Genomic DNA, 7,191 nt, shown 5'->3' with positions numbered 1-7,191 from the left:
GTTTGGAATTCCAAGATGCACCCTTGTGCACAATATGAGATAATTTGAACAAACTATGCCATGAATGTGGCCATAAGATTGATCATTTGGCTTGAAAGCCATGAATCTTCACGCATGATAGCTCATTTCTAAGAACACTTTTTTAAAATAACTACCATATTACAAGTTTAAAACCATGAATCTTCACACACTCCAGCATGTTGGTTTAATCAAATCCTCTAGTAATGCCACAGCTTGTCATGCATGTCGCATTTCCTTATTTTTGGGGAATTTTGACCAGTACCACCAGCTCACCGGTGTACATGTTAGGATCGGGCTGAGTCTTTGTGATGGCTGAGTCTTTGTGATGTTACTTTATGGTCACCAGCTCACCGGTGTACATGTTTGCTTTCTGTTGGATTCTTGGTGTGCTAGGAAGCACTCTTTATACTTCCAGGGTGCATTTTTTATATGTGAGTATCTTATGTTGCTGTAAGCATTAACACAATATGCCATGTGCAGGGAGCTCAGCATCCGAGTCCCAGCCCACCCCTCGCCCTCGCTCCAATCCCAAGGTACCGCGCGGTTCCCGGCCAGTTCATGATTTTGGCTTCTGCGGGCTCTGATCAGGTTGGCGTCCGGCGGCAGGATGAAGGCCAAGGTGAGCTCCCGCGCCGGCGACTCTAGGTCAGTGCCCCGACCCGACCCCTCGCTCGTTATATGGTGTAAGTGCAATGGTACGCTAGCTATGTGGTGTAAGTATCTCCACAAGATTTCATTCAGCAAATCATCTTAGTTATCCAGTTTTGAAATATTTTGCCGATGCATCAACTCTGTGTGCCAGAGTAGTAGCACTCTTTGTTTGTTGAGTAGATGTTCCTGAGCCATATAACTGCATAGTTGATAGTGTCAAACTATTCACCATATATTTATGTTCCGATATGGTGTAACACCCCAAAATTTTGACCTTGTTTTATTAATTAAAATTTTGCCAGGAAATAAAAATTTTATTTTTCTGGATTCCTCCTTGATTTCAAAACCCTTTTCTCTTTAATATTGTGAGTTTTTACCTCTGGTGGAAACTTTCCAAAGGTATTATTGGACTTGTGTGCCCTCTTTATAAAATCAATTCTTTATCAGTGGATTTATTTGCATAATTATTTTTCATGAACGTTATTCTTTTAAAATGATCTTTCATAAATTTGGAGCCCCTTTTTGCACTGCAACCTTTTGATAAATGCTTTTAAAAATTTCACCAAAATTTGGGGATGTCATGTGAGGTTTCCCCATCACTTTTATGCAAAAATATCCTTTGGTCATTGGAGATTTTGAGCCCTACATCAATTTTTCAAATCTGGTCCAGTAGGTATTTTGCACTACAACCTATTTAAATATTCTTCTAAAAATTCTTCCAAGTGTTTGGTGATGTCAGGAGATGCATACAATGCAACTTCATGCAAAAACCCAGTGTTGTTCTTTGAAAAATTTGAGTGAATCATCTTCATTTCCATTCTGGTCCAGTTTGGTGTTTTGTACTGCAACCCCATTTTATTTTGCTCTAGTGCCCTTGAAGCTTTTTCCTACTTATAGTCCTCCCTACCAAACTCTTAAGTCTAGGAGATTGGACCCATTGGCATAATTTTGGTGCATGCAATGTTGGCCTTTAGTTTCTGCCCAAAACTGGTTTTCTCAAATTCTTGCACTATCAACTTTCTGTTTTTGCCAAACTAACCTTACCACCTTCTTTAGCTCCTAAAGAGACTAGGATCTGGAGAGTTTGGCCACCCCAAGAGTTGCCTAGCTGACCATGGCATTCTGTCGAACACCCTGTGTGTAGGAACAATTTTTGGCATGTCCTCTGGTTTGCATTGTGGACTTGAACCCCTGACCCACCCAGCATGTCCACTAGCATCCTAGCTATCCCTAACCCTGGCCTGTTAGCTGCCAGCCTCACCCAAGCTCTCCAGCGCGCACTGGCATTCCGTCGAGCACCTGCCGTGCGTGCTCTGGGCGCGCCCAGAGCGCACGTTTTGCACGCGCGCGCACTGAGTCGCCGCGCCGCTCTGCCACCCTCGACACGTCCCGTCTCTGGCCCCTGCTCGCCTGCCGAACCACGCCACGCACTCGCCCTCTCACCAGTACCCTCCAAGCTCTCCCTGGCACCCTACATCGCCGCCGCCAGAGCCCCCTTGGCAGCACGCCGGCGTCGGCAGCGGATTCTGCCGCGGACAGCGCCGCCCAAACCGCCCGCGCACGCCAGCTGCCCCAGAGAACAGCCCGTGTTTATCCTCTTACTCGTCGGCACGCTTTCGTCGCCGCCACGATGCCCTGCAACTACAGCAACGGCGACTCGTCGTCGATCTTATCCCCGCCGCGGAGCCAGCACCGTCGCGCCTATATAAGGGGACCCCGAGCCCCTCCGAGCACTCAAGCAACCCCAGGCCTCCCCACTAGTGCTCCCCTCACCGCAAATTGACCGGAAGAAGCTTTCTTCCCCGCCTCCGGCAAGTTCGGTCGCCGCCGCAATCCAGTGCATTACATCGAAGCTAGGCCCTCTCCCGTCCATCCAGCATCACCAGACGCCTCCCCATGGTCTTGCAGAGCTGCCCAGCACCTCAGGCTCGACCAAGGACCACCGGAGCCCAAATATCACTTCACCACCGTAGCCCCCTCCGCCGCGGAGCTCGCCGCCGGTGACCTCCTCCGTCCCCACCTGCCTAACGCCCACCGAGAGGACTGCCTCGGTCTGGCCAACCCATCCCTGCCCTCAGATGCCCTCGAGGAGCCGCCGTTCGTCGCCGGCGATCGCCGGAGCCCCGCCCCGTTCGGGCACAGAGAAAGGAGGGAGAGGGAGACCGGTCAAACCTGACCAGTGGCCCCCTGGACCCACTGCCAGTGACCCGCGCGGCCGCTCTCTCTGTTTAAGTGAAAGCGCAAAGACCGGAGTACGTCACCTCTGCTTTGAAAACGTATTCTCCCTCGCAGCGTTTCCTTTTTCTGATTTTTATTAAAACAGAACTTTGACTGATGTTTGACTGGCTATAACTTTTAAAATAAAACTCCAAATGAGTTGATTCTTTTTCCTACCTCTCTCAAATTTCATCTAGTTTATTTTAAGATTTATTTCAAAAATATTTGGGGCAACTTTTTGTACTGTTTTTGAAATATGTGTTGTTTGAATATTTCTCAAAATAGGATTTTTGGAGAAAAGGCAACCTTCAAAAGTGCACCCCCACATGCATACACTTGAAGGCAAGCATTTCTGAACTCTGGCATAATATTTTGTGTGGTGTTTTGATATGGTTACAACACCTTTTGACTTGGAGCATACATTATTTTTTATGTGACGATAAAAAGATCATATGCATGAGTGCATAGTGGAGTTTTCTTTGCTGTGATAAATGGATATGTTGGTGATGGTATTCGTCCTCGTAAGCTTCCCTTGCATACCGGAAGGAAGCCGGGAAAGCCGTGGTCTTGGGTAGACACGGGCTTGTCCCTAGTACCTCGTCGGGACGAGTATGTCCGGTATGGCATGGTGAGGCTTGATGAGTGGTAAGTCTACCTGTTAATGGAAATGCTTTTGTCATGCTAATCATGCAGGGAACATTTGAACCTCCTGAGTCGGCCTTAGATCGAGTCTTGTCCAGTAACCCCCATACTTGCCTGGTACTACCACTTGTCCCTGCCTTAGGTAGGGTATGGTTCAGTAAGTTGTCAACCCCGTCCTAGCACACACCGTACAGAGAGGCCGGGATGAGGGTCCCATGGCCATGGATTAAAGCCAGTCATCCGGTCCGGGGGCATGGGTGTTTCGGTTGTAGCCGAAGGGGTAGCTCCCCTAGTTTGCGCGCGGTATAAATTTTGTGATCCCATGCTACATCGAGGTTGTAGCCTCCCCACTTAGAGTTTCGCTTGACAGGTGTTGTGGGTGATTCCAGACACCGGTAAGTTAAGCTGGTGTGTGCAGGTCAGGCGTGTTCTCAATCAAAAGACCGTAGACAGAATTAGTCCCGATGGACTAAAGAAATCTGTTACCCGTGGGTAAATAGTACACCCTCTGCAGAGATTATACATCTATTCGAATAGCCGTGTCCATGGTTAAGGACTACAGTCTGGGATAGGTCAAGTGTCGGTCTTAGTGTCGGTCTTCGGAGGAAAGCTGCTAAACCAGAACCTTGATTATGAACTGTGACATATGTGGATTATGATCATTATTATTGTGGACTAACCATTTACCTTATTTGTATTTTCGAGTATCCCTGGGATGGTTCTACCTCCTGGATACCCATTACTATTATTCTATATAAGCCCTTTATGTGGTGTCGCTCAGACGCCCGATTGTGGCATGCTTGTTATTTCTTTTATTTATAAGCCCTTTATGTGGTGTCGCTCAGACGCCCGACTGTGGCATGCTTGTTATTTCTCTTATTTATCAGCCCTTTATGTGGTGTCGCCCCGACGCCCGACTGCGGCATTATAATTCTTGCAGTTTCCTCTCGAGGAGTCATTCAGACCCTCGTTTGGCACCCAGTATTTTATTTTTGGTTATTATTACCCACATGCGTGCATCATGAATATTTTTGTTTATCTCGTGACTGACGTTATGACCTTAGAATATTTTCGGAACTCGATTACCCTTGATATATTATACCTGTGTTCTTGATGTTTGCGAGTACATTCAAACGTACTCACTGGCTTGTCCCTGGCTATTGTCTTGGCCAGATTTCTTGTACGGAGAAGGGTGGTACGACGACGGCCCCGGAACCTACGCAGTGTTGTCAGCAGCCTCGCGAAGATAGGAGTTATCCTGGTCAGCTGTTCTTGTGGGAAATGGAGTCCCATAGACGCAGATGAACCACAAACCGCTTCCGCCATCAACCTTTAGAAAACCAAATGTTGTACTCCTAGGCCAGAATGGTCTTGTACTACATATTTTGTACCTTGCTTGGATTTATTGTATCAAGTTGGTGTCTCATCAGCTAACAGTAATCCTGGGGCTGGTGAGCACAACGGCCATTTTCTGGAGAATTAATATCCCGAAAATCCGGTCGTGACATATGGCTGCTCTGGTCTAGTTGTGTGAACGGGAACAGGCAAGCTGATCTGCTGCTGTTTTTCTCCCCTTGAACGATCTGGTGAAGGACAAGTTGGTCCATAGGTCCTCCTACCCTGCTATCTCTCTCTGCTGCATAGATAGGTTCAGTTTTCTTTTGTTCTCTTTCTAGTTTAAGCATGAGGATATTCCAGTGTCTATGTATTCCTCTCGTGCTCATAAGTCAGAACATGTAATCTAATTAGGGACTGCAGACTTGCTCATGTCATGTGCAAAACTTTCATGAATGTACATAAACATTTTCATGTCCAGAACCATGACTGTACATACTCGTATGAAAATCATTCACCACCTTTGTTCACTAGTTCCAACTAGTAAACGTGTATATATACGTAAGCTCCAAGCCTGATGTGCTTTAGGCGTTAAATCTGTGTATATATACGATCTTCTTAATGCATGTATAACGTGACACACACATCAGGAAATCTGGTTATGTTTCTTGAGTCAGGATTCACTTGATTATGTTTCTAACTTATCATAATTTATTATTTGCAGATGCTGGCCTTCAGTCTTCAGAAGTTGGAGCTCTAGGAAGAAGAATCCTGAAGAAAATCCACACCCATCAATGTGTTTAGCTCACTGGACTAGTTATTATCTGTTTATTTAGTTGTATTTTAGCTAAATACCAGATTTGTACTGTTATCTCACTGTTACCAGATTTGTATTTTAGCTGAAAACCAGATTTGTACTGTTACCAGCAATGCGTTTTAGCTCACTGGACTAGTTATCTGTATCATTGTAATTTACTTTGCTTGTATGTTGTATGAAATATTATGCCTTATTGGCTCTTTTTGAATCAAGTTATCTAATTGCACAAATATAGAACTAACGCGTGGTACAGAAAGACTGATCCTGGCGACCTACTTTAAAATGAGAAAGAAATAAAAGAAAACTGACAAGTGGGCTGGAAAAACGCCGAGGCCCAAAAAAATGTATACTGTAAAAGGCTGGCCTAAAAGAATAAATGGCTGTTGGGCTTGGCCCATGAAGCTAAGAAAAAATTCATAGGAAAAAAAATATAAATGGGCCGAATTGTTGGGCTAGGCCCATGTAGAAAATCGAATTGGACCGGGCTGATTCTTGTGCCACATCAGATTGCCACGTCGGATGCCTACGTGGCCTGGGGAGGCTGCTAGTGACCAAAACAAAACAGTAGGCATATTTTGGTCGTAAACGTCTACGACCTTCTCACAGAGAAGGTCGTTAATTTCAGTTTACGACTTCCAGCTTTTGACCTTCTGTTTTTGGTCACAAAAAGGTCGCAAATGAAAAACAATGACCTTTCAGTGACCAATAGTCAAGGTCACAAGTTGACATATTTCTTGTAGTGAAGATGACTAAAACGCCGTTCTCCGGAACTATGGAGCGAGCAACAGATTTGTTAGAAATCATACATACAGATGTACGTGGTCCGATGAATATTGAGGCTCACGGCGGGTATCGTTATTTTCTCACCTTCACAGATGATTTAAGCAGATATGGGTATATCTACTTAATGAAACATAAGTCTGAAACATTGAAAAGTTCAAAGAATTTTAGAGTGAAGTTGAAAATCATCATAACAAGAAAATAAAGTTTCTACAATCTGATCGTGGAGGAGAATATTTGAGTTACGAGTTTGGTCTTCATTTGAAACAATGCGGAATAGTTTCGCAACTCACGCCACCCGGAACACCATAGCGTAATGGTGTGTCCGAACGTCATAATCGTACTTTACTAGATATGGTGCGATCTATGATGTCTCTTACCGATTTACCACTATCGTTTTGGGGTTATGCTTTAGAGATGGCTGCATTCACGTTAAATAGGGCACCATCAAAATCCGTTGAGACGACGCCTTATGAACTGTGGTTTGGCAAGAAACCAAAGTTGTCGTTTCTTAAAGTTTGGGGCTGCGATGCTTATGTGAAAAATCTTCAACGTGATAAGCTCGAACCCAAATCGGAAAAATGTGTCTTCATAGGATACCCAAAAGAGACTGTTGGGTACACCTTCTATCACAGATCCAAAGGCAAGACTTTTGTTGCTAAATTTGGAATCTTTCTAGAGAAGGAGTTTCTCTCGAAAGAAGTGAGTGGGAGGAAAGTAGAACTTGA

Source organism: Aegilops tauschii, chromosome 2, assembly GCF_002575655.3.
Source record: "Aegilops tauschii subsp. strangulata cultivar AL8/78 chromosome 2, Aet v6.0, whole genome shotgun sequence".
In the NCBI taxonomy this organism is placed as follows: Eukaryota; Viridiplantae; Streptophyta; class Magnoliopsida; order Poales; family Poaceae; genus Aegilops; species Aegilops tauschii.
This window is presented reverse-complemented; position numbering follows the sequence as displayed.